The following is a 24,777-nucleotide window of genomic DNA, read 5'->3' on the forward strand; positions in this document are numbered from 1 at the left end:
TACAAAAAGAGGTTGAACGATTTTAGAAACATGCTATGAGTCTATGACACGACAGTACAACGGAAGAAATAAGGTATCCATTAGACCCAGAAAAATTAAAATTAATTAATTTTATTACGTTTTACATATTTTTGAATTTTATTACGAACAAAGGGTTCACAGAGTTAGTACAAATATTTCTGTTTACTCACGACTTAAGAGTCACCCTGTATTTCATAATAGTCGTACTAATGAAAAAAGTGCTTGATTTTGTGCGTGCGTGCGTGAATGTAAGTTATTCTTTTACGTTAAAACTCCTGTAGGGATTTGGATGAAATTTACCAAGGAGATAGTTGAAACCTTCGAATAGCACTACAACAGGTATAAGGTCGTGGTGGCCTAGTTTTCCCTATGGCCCTCAAGCAGAGGGTTGTGGATTCAAATCCGAGCTCGCATTTCAAGTTTTTCAAAATTCATCGAAATTAATTTAAAAATTTACCACGAGCTTTGCGGTGAAGTAAAACATCGTGGGGAAACCTGTACACCGGTTCGCGTGGGAACTACGGCCCAAGCTCTCTCATTCTGAAACGAGGCCTGTGCCCAGCAGTGGGACGTCGATAGGCTGGTAATGGCCAAAAGAACAACAGCTGAAAACTAAATATAACATTCCGCCATAACTCATTTCCGAACCCCGTAGCGTAGCGCGTAGTGTAAATCGCCCACACAGGTGCGTGAGACGGAACTATAAAAAGGAAGCGTGAACATTTAACCAGTATTACTGCATCATAACTCACGGAAAGTAACGTACTAGATATCTGAATAGATAATAAATGCGGCGTCAAACTGTATTGCTGCCGTTCTTATTCACAATTTAGGTTGTTTCGCGGTAGTTTTGTGTTAAGGTTTTGAACACGGTCAAGGTTGATGCGGGCTAGAACAGACTTAGATTGTGGCAGTTAATGTGTTCTTTTAAATCCTAACTTGAATGTACCCGCGGCTTTGCATGCGTAAACCATTAAGATCCGGCAGATAATTGAAATTCCGAGATTTTACTAAATTCCATGTGATAGCCATGGTGCCCTAGTGGTTAGACCTATGGCCTCTCAAGCAGAGGATCGTGGGTTCAAACCCCGGGTCGCACCTCTGAGTTTTTCAAAATTCATGTGCGAAATCACACTTGAAATTTACCACGAGCTTTACGGTGAAGGAAAACATTGTGAGGAAACCTGCACAAACCAGCGAAGCAATTCAATGGTGTGTGTAAAGTTCCCAATCCGCACTGGGTCCACGTGTAAACTACGGCCCAAGCCCTCTCATTCTGAGAAGCGGCCTGGCCCAGCAGTGGGACGTATTATAGGCTAGGATGGATGGATGGATATCGTTGGCTTAAAAGGCACCCGCGCCAAATTTCTTGTCTCTAATCTTAGCGGTTGAGATTCCGTGAAATGATCCCTATCCTGTGGTAATGTTGGAATAAAAAGAAGCCTATGTGTTTTTTTTATTCGACTGGATGGCAAACGAGCAAGTGGGTCTCCTGATGGTAAGAGATCACCACCGCCCATAAACATCTGGAACACCAGGGGTATTGCAGATGCGTTGCCAACCTAGAGGCCTATCACGGCAGGATTAGCGAGCAAGATGGTGGTAGCAATCCAGGCGGACCTTGCACAAGGTCCTACCACCTGCAAATTCCAACCTGCAAATTCCTTCCTGTTATTGCCAACATTATTCATAGGTACAAGACTCCAGCTGTTTTAGCGCGAATTAGTTACAAACATCAATACATAGGTACTCACATCCAAAAAAAACTAGACCTAGAGCGTTTTTAATATTAGTAGGGTTCTAGTAAATATTATTTTACTTTTGGAAAAGTAACTTTTTGGCACGTTTCTCTATAGGTAAACAATCAACCACCCTTTAATGTATGTTTTGAAGGAAAATCTCTGTATACCTGTGTTTTATGTGTTGGTGTTCAATAAGAAGCATATATCATTCCATTAAGGAATATCTAACTTTAATGTCTTTTGCCTCTGTTTTTTTGCACTGTTTATTTTATTATAGTTTTCAATAAAGAGTCATTGCAATGTATTGTATTGTATTGTAGTATTATAGTATTGTATTGTAGTAAATATAACCATGAGTCCACTGTCTAGTGTAGTCCCTTGCTATCGGGCGAATCCGCACTGCGATATTTATTGTCGCGAATTATATTCTTTACGAATTTTATACCGGTGCTTGTATAAGATTCAATGTGGATTCAATGCAGTGTGGACAGGACCTTAATGGCGAAACACCGTTGTCGATACACTGAAACGTTAGATATCTGGTAGTTGAGTGTGAAAGGATAATTCATTCATTATTCACTTAGACGAGCGGCAACTGGCTTTAAATATGACCTCCAAGCTTCATAAACTCATATTAAATGGAGGAAAACTAGGAGACGGTAAAGTAAAGGTGCGTAAGTTTAGTTTGAAATTATGTTCGGTAAGATGGAGTAGGTAAGGAAAATTAACAAAAATCTGCGAAATTCAAAGGTCAAAATAATTGTTGGAAATGAAATCGTAGGCGTTTCCAGGCTTCAGGGATAGAGGAATGGGATTACGAGTCGAATTCGTGTTTTGTAGGTATTGTCAAATACATTATAAACATATAGGAAATCAGTGTTAGCAGCGCCAGACTTCTAAGTAACCCTCCTTAATTTTGTATTTTTTTTTATTATTTGTTGTTTTAGTAACAGAAGAAATACATATTTCTATTCAGTACAGTCATTAGGATACAGCCTTGGGTTGGACAGGGGTAGGTCATAAGGGGACATTGTATCCAACTAATTAGTGTTTACAGAAAAATTCCGTCTCATTCATTGCCATTCCAGACTGTGCACGATTTTGTGACCGAACCTCATGTTTGTCTGCGTGCGAACATGTATAGTGCACCCTGTTGCGTATTTGTAACAGATAATATTTAAAAAAAAATATTAAACCAGGCCTTACTTTGCTCACCCGTGATCTTATGATAGCTACGCTTATGCAAAAAATGCGAGCGGTTTACGGGTGATAAAAGATTGTGTTGCTCTGGAGATGAGCTCTGATTGAGTTCAAATCGCGTCAGTGTAGTGTGGTGGTGGCGACAGTTGGATTTGTGTGATTTATGTGTGTTCTTACAGTGTGGAGGTGGAGTAACTGCATGAACATGCATCTCTTGCACAAACGCGGGGAGCAAAGTAAATTGGTTTAGTTTTTTATCTGTAGAATATGTTGCCGATCCTATTTGCCTATTACCTGGACTATTAGGGGTCATATTCCCTTCAAGCCATCTTATTAGTAAAGTACTGAAACATAAGTAGCAGAATACGCATAGACTTTACAGTCTTACCTTACCAGAACATAACGTCTTTCTCGACTTACTTCACCGCTCCCAGCAGTATCATATAAACTAGAATTAAAAACATATAACAATGAAATGCGACGACCATAAAATTGTAATTTCATTCTTTGAAGTCCATAACTAGTTTTATATCGATGTTTGTCCCTTGTGACTCAACTTGGACGTAAGCTAGATACGTCTGTGCAAAATGGAATTTAGTACCACTATTTCCACATTTACTGGGACAAAATAAAATGTCATGCGGGTACTTGAAAAGAGCTTTTATTTGACGTGGTCTAAACGATACAGAGGACAGTCTGATCTCGTCTGTGGCATGCTTTGGCTTTTGTGATTGTATGTACTCTAACTAGGATTTAAGAGAATTTATACCTGCTGAGATGGCAACGTTGCATTTTTGTTAGTTTTTCTCGATTATTCCATAAAAACTTAATGAAAATTGAAAATGTGGTCTGATAGCGAACTCTTCTTGACCCTTAAGTTGACAAAATTTAAAAAAGTTCATGATTCAAACCTCGTCGTTACATAATAGTCCAAAAAATTCTACATTAAAATGATCTTCTCGCTGCTGAGGTGAAAAATTGTATGTGTCACACGAGACCAAAGTTTTTTTGCATCTCGTGTATTTGAATCCCTTGCTGCTCTTAGGATTCTAACCTAGAATCACTCGCTGACACTCGTGATTCAATTATAGAATCCTTCGCTTACTCGGGATTCAAAATCAACACTCGCAACAAAAAACAACTTTGCTCTCTTGTTGCACAAATAACTATATCACAAATCAAAATGTAACAGCCTAATTCATCAACAACAGCCTAATTTCCTCGTGTACGCGCGTGACGCCATGTTTAAACTCTGCAGGTATTCTGAAGATGGTATATCAGAGAGAACTTCACTTATCCTCATTAGTTAGTTTTTGGTATTGTCAAAAATGGAGTATCTAAATACCGGTTCCATAAGCTGAGATGGCGTAAAAGCAGATCTGTCTATCTCTATGTCTATCAAAATAGGATGCTAACTGCTTCCTTTTCTACGTAACGGTTATCTATAACGCATAAACTAAAATGAAAATTTGCTGCCGACGGTAACAAATAATTTAACGTTAATCGTATCCAAGATTCGTTTAGCATGCATGTATCTCATTACGCTGGACAAAGGAAAATTTTTAGCAGTTTAATCCTCACCGGAACGCAAAGGTCGGGACCTCACTCATTCCCAATTAACATTAATAAGCTCGCCACTCGTGTAATAAGTTTAGCTCAGATTGTTTAGAATATTTGTATATTTTAACATTCGCTGGAGAATTGAGCGTCAAAACTGTATTTTAGTTTGACTTTAGTTTATAGATTTTGCCCGCGACTTCGTCTGAAATAAGTTTTTGGTAAAAAAATAATTTTTAATACAAGCTTTTTTGCTGACTGTACTTTTTGTTGACTGTACTAGTATTGTCACCCAAACTACATTTGCATACCAAATTGACGATGCGATGCCGTTGAAGAGTTCCGTCCTGTGAAGACGATCGTGGCGGACTACCAGGATGTCACTACCAGATTATTGTATTATCACGCAATGAGGGCTATCGTTTTTTGTCTCACTAGATGGCGCACTGTTGCGTGAGGTTTTTAAGTATGGCTTTCAAAGTCTCTTATTACGGGCGTGAAAACAAAGTTGAGATTAAAATTATATTTGATACACCTTAAAACCGTACCATGAAATTATCGAGCATGCCACAGTGTTGCATAGTCCCCGTTTTGTTCGGAAAAAAGGGAGGACAAAAGTTTCCGAAAGACAAAACTGTCTCAAAACACAGACATTCATTGCCCCGGAACGCATATTTGCCATAATTAATTTCAGATATTGCAAAATATTCACAAAATTGTTCTAATTATAAATAAACCCGCGCAGCTCACCCGAAAACTATGAGATTTGACATTTCGGAGACCTCACGCTACACTAGCGCCTCTAGCGGCGAATTCATACGCGATAGCCCTCATTTCCATAAGTGTACCAAATTTCAAGTCCATCCAACTACTGAAACTTCGTCGAATTTTACTTGCAAGATTTGATTACAGACAGACAGATAGACAGACAACGGTATAGGTGAAACTAAATAAAAGATTGTAAAATATTTTTTGTCGCTATCTAGCGGTAACTATGTACTCGTAATTTTACGGATATAATTTTAAAAAGAATTCATTGTTTAATTACATATGAACAGCGACGGTGACCTAGGAGGGATTTTTTATTTATAGGTTAGGCTAGGTTATATATTTTTTGTACTTAGTCATATTTTTAAATGTTTAATGTATTATGTTTTATTGCTTATTGTTATAAATAAATATATTATTACATATTAATGCACAACTTTATTATTATTTTTATAAACTTATGATTTCCGCTTTTTTATTAGACAAGTATTATTTTGCTTTTGTCATTATTAGCAGGGACCACAAAGTTAAAAAGAAACTATAATATTGTTCGCTTTTCACTGGTGCGCTGTTCAAATGCCGCCCTGCATTTCGCGGCCTACACGCGTTAGTTCAAAGTTTAAAATTCTTCCGCAGACCACAGTTTGGGAACATTTGACTTGAGTATCTGCCAGTACATTTTATTGCATTTTCTTGCCTCGGGCTTAAATCATTAAGCCCATTGAACTGGAACCTGAGATGAACCTGCATGGAAAATTGCCTATTGCGTTTGAAAGAACAATTAAAATTGCTCATCTTTGTGAGCATTTTCAAATTGATGAGATTTTTTTAACGTTATGTTCAACCCAACTTTGGTCTATAATTTATATAATTCAGTAGACTTTACCCGTGGCTCCGCACGCGTTATCTATTAGATCCGGAATTCAATTGAAACACCGGTATTTTACATACTAAATACCCAAAATTACTTCGTGGTTTTCATCGACGTTTGCATTGAAAACAACCATGCCAAATGTCATGACTAAGCCGGTTGAAATTTTGAGGTTTTATCGCGATCCCGTGAGAATATCGGCATACCTAATTTCAACACACACACACATACACATTTATACAAAACGCTGTACTCCAAACCCTGCATTGCACGGTGTCATCTTCGTGGAGTCTTCCATACCATCTTGGAGCGCAATGAGTTCCCCAACCTGAGGCGCCATCTTTTCACGTTACTCCCGTGGCGTTCTATAATGCGAAGAGCCCCGTTTCTGCTAGTTATTTAATGCACTAAATCTCTCCAGAATACTGCACTCATTCTTTGCTAATGTAAAATGCACACGGCTCTGTGACATGCACGTCTCCTTTGCCCGTCACTTAATTATCTACAGCCAAATAAGCTGATCACTCAGAGCATCTTCACGCTAAGCAAACAGGGGTGCGCCAACGTTGCTCGAATGGCTAGAAGTGGTTTCAACGTATTTTTTATGGTTCCGTGCCCAAAAGATGCCAAACGGGACCCTATTACTGAGACTCCGCCGTTTGCTGTCCGTTCGTCTGTCACAGGGCTCTATCTCTTGAGATACTTGAGATTTTCACGTATTATGTATTACAGTACTGTTGCCGCTGTACTCGTAACAGCATTTACTAAAAATATAATAAAGTTAAAAATTAAAGATGTCATACAAGAAACGAGTTAGAGTTTCTTTGGTTGCTAGGCGTTGTTAGGCGTTGCTTTCTTGTTCTGAAATAATGTTGCCCAACCTACCTTTGTTTTCTCTATCCAATATTTCAGAGATGGACAGTTGATCCTGTCTGCACAACTTTTACAATACTTTTTGGGCTTTGCTTTATCAACGGAGCTATTATTTTTTAGCATCACCTGGATGCTGTCCGTGCAAGCTTCAACGAATATATTCAATTTAAAAAAATAACTGTGGTTAGTTCCAGACACCTGAATATCCATGCGAAGGTGAGCGGAGGCAGTTGTTTAATTTAGCCATTGATTACCCATTGTTCGAGGGGCGAGTGCATACGGGGTTTGCTCAGAGGGTAGAGGGTGCATTGCTAAACGTCATTTGAATTTAATTAAATCTGCCGGATAAAGTTTCGATATCTATATTTCATTCCAGATAGTCCTAGACAAATACACGAACATGCTATTTTAATTTTAACTACCATTATAAAGAAAAAAAAAGATTGTTTTTTTGGTTGTAATAAATAAAGTCAAAAATTACTAATGAACTACTATGTTGTTAATATTCTTCTCCGCTATTCTTTTGTATGTACGTACTTAGATCTTTTAAACATCACGAAAGATTTTACTGCGGTTTTACTATCGGTTAGAATTCAAAAAAATACATATAATTATAACTATGTACTTATGTATCACAGCTTCGCGCGGGTGTAGTTTTACTGACATTTAATTACTTAGACCTTCTTTATTTTTCACTTTTTTTTTTTAGTTGCTACGGTGCAAGGCTGAGGCGGGTCTCTATGTAGTAAGCTATATTTTACTCCGGGAACGCTTAAAGTTCCCACGGGAGGTAGACAAAGTTACGAGGAACAGCAAGCTAGTGTTTCAAAGTGGGGTTTTAGCTGATGAAGTCACAGAAATAATAATAAAAATTGAAATTAAGAAATATATCTTTTTTACTTCTTTGGGTCATTATTTTATTAAAAATCATTTTTTTATGAATTAAATAAAAAAATATTTTACAAGTTTTTTAACTTGAAACCTTTCAAAATATGCAAATCATTATTTCGACTACTTCCCTGTATCCGATAAATTCAAATTTGGCTTACCTATGTTCAGTGGCAATTGAATAATCTCGTAGTGAAACTGTGGTAGTCTGGAAATCGTTTTCGCTGGTTTGAACTCCTCAATGGTAATAATAAACCGTGCTATATAGTGTTGAAGAAACGTAAATACTACAAGTATACGTGCGAAATACGCGTAAAATACGAGCAACTTCAACTTTCAACTTTCATTTTAAAATCTTGTCTACCGTTGTATGGAACAAAACAAAAGTATTTTTTTCTTTAAGGTGAATATCAAATTTAAATTTTATTAAATTGTTTGATTTTGTTTGCTATGGCGGCATATTGTCATGACAAGGTAATGATTTTTGATTATAATTTTAAATTATGACGGGATTTGTTTGTCTACATCAGCCACGGGAAAAATCAATAAAAGAAACTTCTTATAACAACTCCCGTAATTTACATAAAAAAACTCCTTCGCTGTTTTTTTTTGTTCAACTTATCCTCTCATGTTAAGATCATTCAGCCTATCTCTTTCTCCTTGGGTCATTGAACTCTCACTTTACCTAGATTTACGCCTTAACTTGAAGTCGTCTTTGGTTCTTTGATATCTACATATTATTATACGAGTAATGTAACCTAAATGCACTTGGCATCAGAAAAAATGAAATCAGAAAAAGATATTTTACCGAGGTTCAAACATTGGACTACTTACACTATTTTAGAAGCATGCAAAACAATGGAGTAAAAAGGTTGAAGCTCATTAAACAATAATTTTAAAGTAAATTTAAGTAATTATTGAAAGCATGAACCACCATTCGGATCTTTCTACGCGTAATAATGATAACATTTTGCCGAGATTCTTTCCCCACAAAACGCTAAACAACCTGAATACCAGGTACTAGGGTACCGGGTCCCCATGGACCCTAAAATGGTGGTGGTGTAAGTCATAAGATAGTAACATCTGTGCTAATACATACAAACATGTATGTAGACTAGTGATAGTTACTTATTTGTACGTTTGTTTGCTAGTATGTAGGAATTGTAGTAGGTAGGTATCTATGCTGAAGTCTCTGTGTTTAATCGCACAATATAAACAGAGAGTACCTAACTTTATCAAATAAACAAATAGACACAGAAAGTTGCGAATTGGACGCTTCATCGTTTTTTATAAGTATTAAACCTGTTTTATTAGTATTTGTAAGATAAATTCAAAAATAAAGGCAATGATTTTGCAGTCATCAATGTACCCAAGCACTGTTATCCCCCAACGTCTTTGTGATCTCGAGATCTTTATCTAATCTTCCCCGCTGTCCACTAGTTCTTTAGACCGCGGCATAAGGGCCAAATTACAATGGCGGCAACAGAATAATTTCACGGACCGTTGACGCCCGCCGGCTCGATATAATGAGTGCAGTGTTTACACGGAGATAGTATTGCTTTCTTTAGGCTTAGGGGTGGGCTTTAGAAAAAACAAGCGTTATATATATGCAGAAACTCTCGGTAGAAAATCAGTAAGTATTGCATGATGGTATTCTCTTGAAGACAGAAATTTCATAGAATTTTGTTTTCCAGAAAATGTTGCCTAATTAATCTTTGGTTTCTGTATTTTTACTTCAAATATTATTGTTTAAATGTTTATTTCACTTGAACGAAACATAATCACTACGCTCACATCGTAACCCATACCACTCGGCTTTTGTACTACAGAAACTTCATAGTTGCATTCATCATAATAAAAAGCTACAGTGCAACAAGATTTAATAGTAAGCAACCCTCACCGACACACTTTTGTATCCCCTTGCATCAACCTTTAAGATTTAGATAAGCCACAACATGAAAGAGATTGAGGGGTAGCATGAAAGACATTCTAGAGATCGAAAAATGTCAAAGCCTCGCCGTAGTACAAAGATTTGAACAGTAAGACATCTGGTCAGTAAAATTTAATAAACCAAGCATCAAGAACTGCAACCAACCACTTAAAGGAAATTATATTTTTATTTTTCATTATTCGTTCCTATTAGTAGCTCTGTGAGTTATATACCTTGTAATTCAGTCATTTTAACACCCAATGTAAAAAGAGGATAGTTATAAGTTTAACACCAATGTCTTTTTGCCTGTCTGTCTGTCTGTGGCATCGTTTCTCTCAAAAGATGGATCTGTTTCGATGCAAAAACCGCATCGTCACACATTAAGTACGTCAAAGCGAGTTTCGTTAAAATAACTGCGAGGTGTTGCAACTGAAAACATACATCTCACGCTTTTAAAATTCTTTGGATTGTCAAATAGTAATGTTCCCTGCACGCTCCACTGTAATGTTTTGTACATTATCTGCAAATTGGATATTCAAAGATATAACTACATAAGTAAACCATAAAAAAAACATTTTTAATACAAGCTTTTTGCTGACTGTACTTTTTGTTGACTATAGTTGCATTATCACCCAAACTACATTTGCATATCAAATTTCAAGTCGATGCTATTAACCGTTGAAGAGTTCCGTCCTGCGAAGACAACTACCAGGATGTCGATACTAGATTATTGTATTGTCACGCGATTTACATAAGTATACCAAATTTCAAGTCAATCCAACTATTGGAAGTTGGTCAAATTTAACTTGCAAGATTTGATTACAGACAGACAATTACGGGACAGGTGAAACTAAATAAAAGTTTGTAATAAATATGCTTCTTTCACTGTCCGTATTGCCCAATAAAATATTTACTCCACATACTGAACTCTATTTGGTTTCATCAATGAGCACTAAAAGGGTTAATCCAGACGAGCTTAATTTTTTGATATGTGCGTCGCGTATATTCAGTCGGATAATTTTGTTTTCTTACATTGTGTACAACTCATTTGGAGTCGCCGTATGGCACAAATTGCTTTTGATGTATAAAACTGAATGCAGGAGAAATAACGCGACCGAAAATATCTACGCGACTCACAACTCACCTAAGGGGCTATAACCTTTTTGCATAACCCGACTTTTGCCTATGCGCAGCTTATAGGTTAATATTTCGAAGTAATCTGGAACCATAAAGGGAAAGTGTCAGAATATTTAGACACCAAACAAAAAGAGTAAGGAATTGCCTTGAATATTTTATACGCAATGATTTACAAGCTATTAAGAAAATTGTATATTAAATTATTGATATGCAACCATAACCTTTGAATTATATTTTAGGGTAAAATACTCTTCTTGCAATCAGTTAAGTAGATTGATGATTTATAGTGGGTTCATAAACCTAACCTAACCTACTTTTCTGGTAGCGATTCGCTTTCTGGGGGGGTCACAGTTCTAACCTAACCTACTTTTCTGGTAGCGATTCGCTTTCTGGGGGATCACAGTTCTAACCTAACCTAACCTACTTTTCTGGTAGCGATCCCCTTTGCGGTGGGATCACAGTTCTGTTCTAACCTAATCTTACCTACTTTTCTTTCTGTGAAATTTCTGTCTGTGTAAGAAGGGAACACCGTTTGTTAAACTTATTTTTAGAACGAATGCTACAGCCTACTTATTTTGCCATTTGAAACCCACACAGAAGATTCTCAAAATACATTCTATAAATGACTGTCTATGTAAATAATCTTAAAAAAATGTAGAAACCAGAATAGTGGCACATGCCACTGCCAGAGACTTTGTAAACAGGTAAAAGTTATTTTTAATTTAAATCAAGCAGAAAATAAAGATTTACCCTCAATAAGTTGTAATGTAAAAAGTCAAAGTTTAAATGAACTTACACTCTTGTTAAAAAAATAACAGTGATTGTTCAAAAGAGTCATCAAAATGATGGATGTTATGTATAAGGATAACCTTAAATAGCTCCTCTAATCATCTTGATCATTTTCAAGAAACATTGTAAAAAAAACGATCAAGTCCGAGTTGGACTCGCGCCTGAGAGCCTGCAGGGCTACTACGAAACTCGAAACTAGAAGTTCGTGTCGTGCGGTCCCTCTGACACTTATACTATTTAATAGGAGAGCGAGAGGGATGGTACGATACAAACTTTGAGTTTTGGGTTTCGTAGTAGCCCTGCTGTCCAGCCAGACGGAGCGTTTTGCGCGCGAGGGAACTCGTGCGTAGACACTCGCGCGTTCCCGAGGCACTAGAGCTACATACACCTCGTCAAGAATCTGCTCAGCGTCCACCTCCACACTGTAAGAACACACACAAATCACACAAAATCATCTATCACCGCCACCACACTACACTGACGTTTCGAACTCAACCAGAGCTCATCTTCAGAGCAACATAACCGTACATCATGCTACCAGATGTTATATAGTCAGTAAAGTTGTTAGGTAGATGTTGTCTAACATCTGGTAGCATGGTTTACGGTTATGTTGCTCTGAAGATGAGCTCTGGTTCGATTCTGGTTCTGGCTGGTGGGATGGCTGTGGTAGAGTATATGTATGCGATAACCAGCAAAAACACCCGACAAAATACATTTCCATTATGAATAAGACCTCAACTAGTGCGTAACGAAGGATATAAGAACAATTGAGTTAATGCAACAATTTATATAATTTTCATTTGATATTCTATTATTTATCTTAAAAACGAAACTTATATCTATTTTTATTATTTCGATTTGATGTAGTTTGGGTTAGGTTAGGTTAGGTTTATTTATGAAAAAGTTCTGTGAAGCTCCTATCCTGTCAAATTATTTCAAAATAAATGTTGTTATAATCCTTTGATATTTACCGTAATAATTCCTATCTATGACAGTTTTAAAGTTACAACTATAGTTATAGTTACTGTTACAAAACCCTGTGAGGGATAATCATGACCAACAGGGCTGCCTTTGGGTAAGAAGGGAGTAAGTAAAATATAAAATATAGTTTATGTTGCCAGTAGTCTACAGCCACTTGATCTGGGTTGCTGTTGGACTCGCTCCGGCGATTCGGGTATACGGTTACCGGAAATAACAAAACCACAGTCTTATCCCAAAGATTTCATAAAGACAATCCTAGCACTAACAAACTATTCTTCCCACAACAAAACATTTTATTGTTTCCTTCCTAGCTCTATGAATAGCCCTTCCAAACAAAGGTTTAACTAAAACAATAAATGAACATTTGCGACGCTCGCTTGTCAGTTATTATCTGTTGATTTTAATGTCTTGGCAACAATGGTCTTTCGCAGCCCTTTCTTGAGTGACAAATGGAAGCAAGTTTACTTCCTTGATCCAATTGGTGTCGGTGCAAAACACACGGGATTTAAGCTTGTGGAACAATCTTGTATACTGAACTGAAAAGGGTATTCCGCTTCTTAGTCTCGATGCTATATGTTATTGATGTTACATGTATGATTTTATGACTTAGTGAAAATGAAAATTTGCATCAGAGATTAACTATGGAAAAACTGATCAAGTGCAAGAAGGACTTGCACATACTCCGCATAAATTTAAAAGCCAAAAAACCGGTCAAGAGCGTGTCGGACACGCCCAAAATAGGGTTCATAGCCATTACAAAAAAATAAGTAATATTTTTTTAAGGACTTCGTATTTTATACGGAATCTTCCAAGTTTAGGTATATTTTATACCTTAGGCTGCTATATTTTAAGAGTAAAACTACTAATAATTCTCAAGCAAACTTAGCCGTTATAGTTTTCCTTGAAAATTTGATATACTTACTACCAGCCTGAATTTTTTCAAATTTTTCCACCCACCGGTTTAGATTTTAGAGGGGGGGGGACACTCGATTTTAATGAAAATTTGCACTTTAAAATGGAATATTTCGCAAAAAAAACAATGAATCGAAAAATCGTCTTAGCAAACCCCTAGTTTTAAAAGACCTATCCAACGATACCCCACACTGTAGGGTTGGATGAGAAAAAAAAATCACCCCCACTTTACGTCTATGGGAGGTACACTAAAAAAATATTTTTTAATTTTTATTGTACCGTTTTGTCGGCATAGTTTACATATATATCCGTGCAAAGTTACAGCTTTCTAGCATTGATAGTCCCTGAGCAAAGCCGTGGACGGACGGACAGACAGACAGACAGACAGACATGGCGAAACTATAAGGGTTCCGTTTTTGCCATTTTGGCTGCGGAACCCTAAAAATATATGTTAGTACGAGTAAATAAGTGAGTGAGACAATAGAAATGTCCTCAAACATTGAAAAAAATTGCTATTAATTGACATCCAGTTGTTCAGTTTATACTCATAGGTCAATCATTCAGAAGTACCTCGTTGAGTTTCTTGCCGGATTCTTCTCAGCAGAGGTTTTTCCGAACCGGTGGTAGATTTTTTTTGACATTCATAAGTGCTTGTTATAGCCTAAATTGAATAAAGATATTTTGACTTTGACTTTGACTTTGAAGTGTGTGGAATCGGTACAGTAGAAAAGACAAAAAATATTGTTCATTACAAAGCATTGCAACAAATTATAGTCTAAAAAAGTTCTTTCATTAAATAGTCGTGTAAGGGAAAGATTTGGTCTCATTTCCTTCATTAAATAGATACCCATGTAAACCGGAGCGGACAGTTTTTTTTTTTCACGCAAACCTCATTAACATGTTGATTTGACAGCAACATTCATCTAAGATTCATACATTATAACAATTATAATAAGTACAGAGGAAAGTCATAAAAATATCTTAGACATTTTTAGATTCCCCGCACCTGTCATTTTAAAGTTTAATTATCTTCTAAACGTCTAAAGCAATTGTAAACTTAGCTTAAAACCATTTCGACTAATCTAAAGCTTTTGAACCTCATCATATGTTTATTTTGTGTTTATGTAATTTGCGAAATGCGCGAATAAACGTTTTCTATTTCTATTTTTTTCTATTTTAAACCAAGTACAGACATATACACCCTTCTTTTATCGGCGGGGATAAAAAAGTCACTTTACTAAATTACTGTCAGTTCTCCGAAGTAACAAACCGTGTGATGCTAATTTAAGCTCCAGTGAATACGTAAGTTCTGCATGAGCGTAAAAGGCTTTCAGGGAGCCGCAGACAACGTTACTTGACTGTGGCTTGTGACTAGCCAGAGCTGGAGACTATCCGTACTAAGCATAATATCAAATTAAGTTATAGAATCAGGCACAGGCAAAATTAATAAGTCAGGCACGATCCAACTACTTTCGATTTTAGGTCTTTTTCATAGAGTGCGTTGACGACGGTGGCTTAAGTCATATTAATAACTTTCTATTAAGTTATTAGACGAAGAAGAAGAGAAGATGAATGATGATTGATCTAAGATGCGAACTTAAATCGACCTTCACCGGTCTGATAATAGAATGAAACGTATTTTATTTTATAAATTTAGTATATTCGAAAATATATTAGAAATGGGTTTGCTAAAAAAATCCTGGACCAAGCCTGGACTATTTTAATTATTTTTTTAGTAATATTTATAAAATACGTTTAATTTTACTATCAGACCGGTAAATGTCGATGTAAGTGGGTTCGTATCTTCTAATAGATGATGAGACGGAAAAAAATACAAAATCAAACTTGTTTTGAACTTTTTCATAGGTGAATGTTTTTACGACAGTGGCTGTCCCCGCACTCGACAGCAGCAGCAGTCAGCAGTAATGGCGCAATGCAGGGGGCGCCACACACAAACACAAGTTTTAAGGATTTTATCAAAAATACTTAATAGTCAAAAAAAGTATTCTGTGGTATTATTTTGACCCAAGACAGAACTTGATAATGTTAACGCGGAAAGGTAGAGTTACCACATCTGACAGAAAACAACCAAGTTTTAACATTGCCTCCATTTGGAGAGCAAACCTTTTAGAAATAAACTTGTAACACACCCTGAGATTTACTCCTTTAATTCAGCACCCACACATTCGCAAAGCCTCAAACAACAAAGCCTCGTGATGTGGAGCGATAAAAGTAAAATAAAAGTTTTCAGACAGTGCTCAAAAGAGAGAATAAACAAGTTTACTTCCTATTTGGGGAACAAATGGCATCATTTTGCTATTTCACACTGAGATACCAGATACACAAAGAGAGCGTTCTCAACTGTACGTACTTAAGAATAAGTAAGGTTTTTGAATTTTGGCGCTTCGTGTTTTATGTAGTGCATTTGGTTTGGAAACATTATAATGTGGGTGGGTAGCTCTCGGATTTTTGCTTTGACGTAAATTTCGTGTGATTTTATGTGGTCGGAAACTGTGAATATCCTGAATAGTAGTCACTTTTTGTATACTTGACGCTTTTTAAAACCCTTGCTACTAATATTATGAATGCGAAAGTATGTCTGTCTCCATTCGAGAACTTTTCGACTCCAACGGCCACCTGTTCTGCGTGCTATATGGCCTGCCCATTGTCACTTCAATGAGCTAATCCGCTTGGCTATATCGGTGACCCTCGTTATTCTACGTATCTTATCATTTATGATTCGATCCCTTAGAGAAACCTCAAGCATTGTCCTCTCCTTAGCTCATTGAGCAGCTCTGAGCCTATTTATTTAAATGCATATACTAGAAAATATTAGTTTAAGCAGTTTTATTTGTAAAAAAATCTTGCCCATTTTTATTAATACCCGAATATTTTTATGAGAATACACTATCAATTGAATTTTGGACGACGGCCAAAAAGCAATATGCGATATGTTTCGCATAGGACCGAGGAATAAGTAAATGAAAAATGGAGAACCATTTTGTAAAATTGTACAAATATTAAAACTTTTTCATGTTAGTTTCAATATTATCAAATATTATGAGTAATGGCTGATCTATCTCGAAAGTACTGTTAATATAACAATGTATTTGTATGTGTGTATCTCATTTTTGCGACAGTTTTCTTTGAAATAAGTTTGTAAGAACATTGCCAACTTCTTGCTTTACTGTTCTTGAACCAACGCACTAATTAATACTATTATTATTAATTACCACTGCCATATTACGAATTAATTTTTAAATTAATTTAGTTTTCGGTTCCTTGAACTTTTCATTGACGTGTCTATACTTTGTCCTTATGTCCTTTCAATCAGTCACATTTAGGTTAACTAAAAGATATACTCGTATTTTTAAAGGAGTTACTTTGTATTTGTACATGTTTTTTTTATATGTCTTATGTACAATAAAGAGTTATACATAGGTATGTTTATACAACGTAAATATATAAGAACTATGGTAAATAACTTCTGGGATTTCCATGAAAATTAAGAAAAATCTTGGAATTACAATGTAACTACTATTATATAGACCTTAACGCGTACGAAAGCAACTAAAAAGAGACAACGCTAAGATAAATTGATCCTTTTTAAGTGTACAAAGTTTGAAAGGACAATCCTACAAATAACACTAAGCCGCGCTTTATCGTGCCTGCTAATTAGGCCATTGCATTCACTAGGCACAATTAGAGAAAATTAGCCTTCCTTAAAGCACTGCTGGACGTAAATAGTTATTTGTGTCACAAGGGAGCAAAATAATGCATTTACGGCGTGGGCGTACATTGAATCCAGAATGAAAAGGATTCTGCAATAGAATCCTGAGTGTAGCGAGGGATTCTAAAATAGAATCCTGAGCGTAATGAGGGATTCAAGTGTTAACGCCCAAGATGAAAATAATTTTGCTCCCGAGTGGCTCATACAACTTTTCACACCGAGCATTAAGAAACTTGAAAAAAACAATTCTAAATATTATTAAAGAACAACCAGCATAGAAAATGGCGTGGCTTTACAACTATCAACTTCAAAAAATGGAATTTGCAATAAAACACTTAGAAAAGCCTTGAACAGAAAGTTGCACTTTGCTCCCTCTCGTCAGGGAGGAAAAGTTACTTTTCTGAAGGAGAGGTGTGAAAAGATAATTAAAATAAATAAGTTTCAAGCAGAAAAATATAACAGTTCTATTACATCGCGGTAGGTACCTAATGTCTTCCACTAGGTGGACTGATTCAAGGTCGTTCAGCGAGCTATGGAGACAGCAATGCTAGGGGTCTCTTTGCAGGATAAAATCCGAAAACACAATTATCCGACAAAGAACGAAAGTCACCGATTGCTCAAAGAATTGGATCGCTGAAGTGGCGTTGGGCTGACCACGTATGTCGCAGGACTGATGATCGGTGAAGCAGACTAGTCCTCAAATGGAGACCACGGACGGAAAAACGTAGTGTAGGGCGTCCTGAGGCAAGGTGGACGGACAACCTTAAGAGGGTCGCTGGCGGCGGATGGATGCGAGAGGCTGAAGACAGAGTCTTGCGGAGCGCCATGGAAGAGGCCTAACGATGATGATGAGGTGGACTGATGACATAGCAAGAGTGGACGCAAAGTGGCGAGAGTCGATCATTTTTTTTCTTCTGTTGAGGAATTTTGAGCAGGTAGATAAAAAATAGAATTCTTCTCTCTACAGGAATCCTTTACCATAACCGTTTCGTTTTAGAACGGTTTCTTTTTAATTATGCACGGTTAGTAAAATTTTCAGAAAATACCTGCGCTTTGTTTTGAAACCCAAACTCGCGTGCTATTTCCGTATAAGAATAAAAACATATTCCAAATTCTTTTTTTCCGGCCCGTCATGTGGTAGGTACGTGGAAACATTCAAGTTTATGTTATGGGGCGTTTTTCTTTCGAAAAATGTTGTTCCCAAAAGTAAGAATCTTTCATTTTACTGCAAGCTTTTATTCGCGGTTTCTCTCGCTTGAAACATTATGTGAGTTTTCAAACCCACACGTGCTAATAAGTGTCATGTATTTAGATTTAGCAATTAAAATACCTTGGGTATTGGGTAGGTACTTGGGTTTGAGTAAAACCCGATCTTGTAGGCGTATCGGAACATAAATCAGCCAAGTGCGAGTCGGAATCGCGCACTGAGGGATCCGTACAAATTTGTCGCTAGGTGCGTCGACATATTAAAAGCTACAAATGGTCGTATCTAGATTCGCGTTAGAAAATCCCTACTTCTAGGCAAAACATACGCAACGGTCTTTTTGTACTATTTAGGGACTCTTTCTATTTTTTAATTCAATTATTTAATATTATTTGTCGTTCTAGCTGCAATAAAAATAGACATGTCATCTAAATAAATAAAAATTGCATTGTTTAAGAACGCCTGCACCTATATGGTTAATTCCTCTTTTTTTTTGCTTAAATTGTCAGATGGTTTATTATGAAAGAAAATAAATTGATGAAAAATTAGACAGAAGATGCTTGCAAGTTGTTAAATTTAGTTTATTAGGTTATTTAGAGCGCCTAGTTATATAGAAATTTTAATTAATAACTCCAAAAAATATTTTACCCTTCTTGAAATACACCTGTCTGTGTGCGCTGTAACAGACTGATTGATAGACTAACAGATGAAAGGACGACCTTAATAGGGTTCCGCAAGTTTAACGCATTCACTGCCACCGACGCACATATGCGTTTTCGGAACTTCGCCCAGTGCCGCTGCCATAATTATTCATACATTTTGAACGCATATGTGCGTCGGTGGCACCTGTGGAAGTCAGGTGGCAGTGAATGCGTTAACAAGATTAATGTTTGTGTTGTCTTATTTTAGGTTCTCACCCGAGTACTGCAGCTACCAAACAACGGCAAATTAACTGATCGATGGGTCCTACGTAGAAGGGCTTAAGTGTAAAATCCTTACTTTACAGGACGGGCTTTCAAAGTCAAAAACTGTCGTTACTCAGAGATGGTGTATCCGAGACTTCTAAAATTTGGCACACTAGCTAATAGTACTCTGTCCTTCAACCACAATGAAAAAAATTTAACAAAAAAAAATTTCATTAAAAGTTGTTGTACATACGGGAAATAAACCTGTGTTCAAAAATACAGTAAAAAGATCTATGTGGTACTTTGCCTCATATACGCGTTCAACTTTAAAATCTTTGGTAAAAAATACGTTACCCGAGGATTTTAAAAAAAGTAATACAATCACATTACGATGTTTCATCGGGGTAGCGTGCGGCGTTCCGCTTGACGTACAAGGACCTAAATGGCAGTTATGCCCCAGATTAAAAAAAACCGCCCCGGGATTTACCGCGTAAAAGTATCAAACGTACGTTTAGGCGTTTTACGTTAAAATTGCATCTATATAGTTCGGCCATTTTACGTCAATGAAAACTCGAAAAATAATTAAATAACAGTGTTTTTAAATCCACTATCTAAATATATATAGTTTATAGATACCTATAATGCACAAAGCTCAAAATTGAAAAAAATCACTTTGGCCCTCATACATACATAGGACCCATCGCGATAGTGTCTTTTCCAACCTCGACATCGGCGGAATCATCAATAGTATCGATGGAGCTATACCGATACTTTAAAGAATTTTTCATCAACTTGCTCGTAAACAGTGTCGTAACATGTGCTTGTCATGAAACCCGTGGTCGGTAAATGAGTCATTGCGCGTACACATTTTCTTGCCATGAAGCCCAAGGTCGGTAAATGGTGCTGCGCGCGCTGCTGCAGGACCACATGGACCACATGCACACGCACGTTGCGGTGCATGCCGAGGGAGGTTGAGGGCGACGCTGCCAAGAGCACAGCCTAAGGTATCGCCAATATTTGGAACAATTATATTTTTTCTTTTACAAATATAAAATTTTATTTGCAAATGTGATGAAAAACATTGTATGTCGCACGGGCGGTACTAGAATTACGAACATCGACTCATTAAAGCCCTCAGTCTTCGACTTCGGTCTTCTAATAGACTCTCGTTCGTAATTCCTTATTTACCGCCCTTAAGACACAATGTACTATAATTTAATTGAGTTGAATTGAGTTTCGCAAGTATCCCTTCACCCTTTGAGTTAGGAACCCAAACAAAAAGTTTACTAAAAAATTAAAACAATGAAACGAATAAGGTAGTATAATATGACAAGTGACCTAGTTAATTACACATTATGTAACGTTTATATCCTTCGGTTTATAGCTATAACAGCTTTGGTTTGCGGCTGGGACCCTCTAAAGACAAATATTCGCATCCTATTTGTCTTGGGGTTTTGGGTATGTGTGCGTATGTTGCTCGCGAGCTCGTGTAGCTCTAAATTTTCCTTTGAAAAATTGTGTTTTTGGACAATTACTTTTCAATGCAATTGTTTTGAATATGAAGGTAAAACCACTAGCCGTTACCCGCGACTTCATTCGCTTAGAATTGGGTTATCGCTGTTCCGCGGGAACTATGAAATTTTCCGGGATAAAAATTACTCTATGTATGTCGTTCCCCGACACTCAAACTATATGTGTAACGAATTTTACCTTAATCGGTACAGCGGTTTAGACGTAATGAATTAACAAACAAACAAACAGACTTGCAAACTTTTGCATTTATAATATTAGTGGCATGTCTCACGACAGCTTAAAGTAATGAGGGTTTTCACTGAGGCGAATTATCGCTAGATGGCGTTAGTATCGTGAGGTCCGTTTGACGTTTGCTCGTGATTGGTTAAAAAACAAATGAGCCAATCGCAAGCAAACGTCAAACGTCAAATCGACCTCACGATACTAACGCCATCTAGCGATATTTCGCCTCTTTAAAAACTCTCATTACATGGATATACCTATTTTAGTAATATCATGTACCTAATTATTTTTTAATTAAAAAATAAAACTGAAAGCAATATTCATTTGGCGCGCACAAAACAGATATTTTTTGAAATATGTGCCATAATTACAGTGGTATACAATGTTGGAAAAACAAACGTTTTTTACGATGCTGCACACATGCAAACAATTTTTATGGATTGTTAGGAGTCCGTTCTCTTTTTATGGGTACTTTGAAACAATGAGTACAGTTAGTTCATTCGTTTGATGCACGGTATTGTAAAAGTAAATTTCAAAATGACTAAGATACTGAGCGGCAAAAAATCTGGCCCTGAAATGTATGCAGTAACAGGTAATTTTGTATGTAGTGGGCCAAATTTTGTGTCATCAGTCCTCATTAAATAGTCAGATAAATAAAATGATACACTGTTTAAAGTTACTTGTCTTTGTTGTAATGTAAGTTACGTTTCGGCCATATAACACAAAATTGTGTATCATGTAGGTACTTTATCCGTGTGTGTTTTCATGTTTTTTTGGTTTATTTGTGTGTATGTCATTGTGTAAAAATTATTGGACGAGTATTGGTGTGTCTTCTGTATTAGTGAATGAATGTCTTCTGTCTTTCTTTCTTTTTTTATATTATGTTCACGAGTAGACTGATAATGTAGGATGTCACGTTCGTTTAGCCGCTCAAGTTTTCAAACTACCCACACTTTAAATTTTTGGTAGCCACGGCCGATGCATGCGGCCGAAAATTCGACGTAATTTAAACAATATTTTACTATGTTAAGAGAAGTGAAAGTTTAAAACAATATACGAATATGGGTAATTTAATTACGCAAATAGTGGTATATATAAAAAGTACAGTATTTGATTTTTTTTTCTATAAATCAAAGTTTCTCAGTGCGTGTTATCGGACAGTGAACCAACTTTTAAGCTACCTTTACACATTACAGACTAATGAAAATTTGAAATTAAAGATGAGAAAGAGAAAGAATTACTGGCGTGTGATATAGTATAGCTATAGGGCTGTAGCTAGTTCAAAATAAACTAGTTCTAAAATGAATAAAAAACATTTATCATAAATATCTACAAAGCACTTGTAACATGAGATGTCTTTGCATAATAATAACATTTTACAACAATTTAGGCAAAGAGAAAGCTTTACGCTACTACGCTGCCATCTCCTATCACAAATGCTTTTTTCTCTTTCAACTACCTAAATCACTTGCTTCTAGCTCTAGCTGTAATTTCATAAATACGCTCGACTCGCAGTAGCCAATCTCTAATGCAACTTTATTCTACGGAACCCTTGGCAAGTTAACAATTTCGCTCTCCCGATTATTTACCGGTTATTGCTAGTCGTAAATTCATATTTACGACTACTAATACCGGTGGCATATTCACTGTAAACTGCATAGATACAATCTTTCAATACCAAGTAACTATTATGTAGGTGCAGTTGTTAATGCAAAGTGGATATTGTCTTGTTAATGTTAATTGCAATTTTTTTTAACCGACTGCCCGAAAGGGGTTATATTGTTCGAGAGTATTATGTTTTTGTGTATGTATTTATGTCTATTTATTTGTTCTTCTTAGCATCCTTAACGGCTATATAGACTGATTTTAACTGGGTATCATTAGATCATTAGATTCGTCATAAGTGTCGGAGTGACATAGGATATTATTATTTATAATATTTCAATATGGCGTCCACAAAAATAAATTTTGAGGATTGTCAATCATTAATTAATCCGCCGATTGCCGATTAATAAAAGAACTTAAAAAACGGCATGTTTTTTAGCTCTTTAAATTTATTATTGTATTAAATGAGTAACATTGTCTTAAGTACATATTTTAACAGTGCTCTTTAAATAAAAATCAGTAAACACAATCGACGCACTTAATACGCATTTATTCAATTGCTTAAAAATTAAAGCCCACATTAAAACGCTCTTAACCAACTGCTACTGAATATTAATGGCTTTTAAAGTACTCAATTTTAATAATTATTTAAAACAGTGCACTAAATGTCAAGTCCATGAAATTATAACGATGCACGATTGCGAATATTTGGACTAAACAAGTAAGATTGGTTTTTTGGAATCTTTTTGTATTTTTTATTTCAATTCCAAATTTTTTGTTACTTTTACGGTCATCCCGTAAAACCTATATCGAAAATACAAACTGAAATATAGATGCACAGAAAAACCAGAAAAATAAGACCAGCGCTGGGAATCGAACCCAGGTCCTCGGCATTCCGTGCCGTGTGCTATACCGCTACACCACCGCTGGACAACGATACAACACGAATTTCTCCTATGCACCTCATATCTCTTGTGTTGTTTCTTATTTAGCCACTGAAGCAGCGACACTAGCGACATCTATGCCGTAGCCCTCATCGAGAAACTTTTCGGCACTCCATCGAAACTAACCGCTCACCGTACAAGAGATATCGTTATTATTACCAAAAATATCTCAGTTTAGAATGAAAAATAAGTTTTCTTAGTGTTTGTCTCTTTTGTCTACTACGACGTACTACGGACATAAATAACCTCGTTAAGGTCTTGGGAAAGCATTTATTGGTAACATGAAACAGATCACTGTGGAGAACCGTGGGTAAAACCTATGTCTAGATGGATCTACCGGCTCAAATTATGATGATGAGATCTAAGAAAAGTAGCAGTGCTCATAAAGACCTGTTCGTGCTAAAGTCAGCAACTTTATGTGGTCCACATTTTCGGTCTCCTCGTTTTAACTTCGTCGAAATCGTTAGAGCCGTTTCCGGGGTCCTTGATCTGAGCAAATGTATAAATTGCATTAAAAATACATTAATATATAATATTTGCTGTGGGCGGGCACATTGCTCACAGGACTGATGGCCGATAGGGTCAGAAGTTTCTTGAATGGCGTCCGCGGACCGGGAGACGAGCTGTCGGTAGGTCTCCACAAGAATTAACAAGATGGAGCGACGACCTGGTTAAGATCCCGGGATCGTGGTGGATGCGGAAAGCACAAGACCGGTCTGTGTGGAGAGCGGGCCTATGTCCAACAATGGATGATGATGATATATTTGTACCGTTTGAGGTGGAACCCTTGGCCCATGGGGTCCAGGCGCGAAGGACATCGCAAAAGAGATTTCTTCGTGCCTGGTAAAGACGTCTGGCGACCAGAAGGGTATGTCCTGGAACTATGCCGTCGATGGATATTTTTTGTTTTTAATTGTTAATTAGTTGTACTGTAAAAGTTTTAGGGGCTGTTCACCATCCATTGA

Source organism: Choristoneura fumiferana, chromosome 7 (genome assembly GCF_025370935.1).
Source record: "Choristoneura fumiferana chromosome 7, NRCan_CFum_1, whole genome shotgun sequence".
In the NCBI taxonomy this organism is placed as follows: domain Eukaryota; kingdom Metazoa; phylum Arthropoda; class Insecta; order Lepidoptera; family Tortricidae; genus Choristoneura; species Choristoneura fumiferana.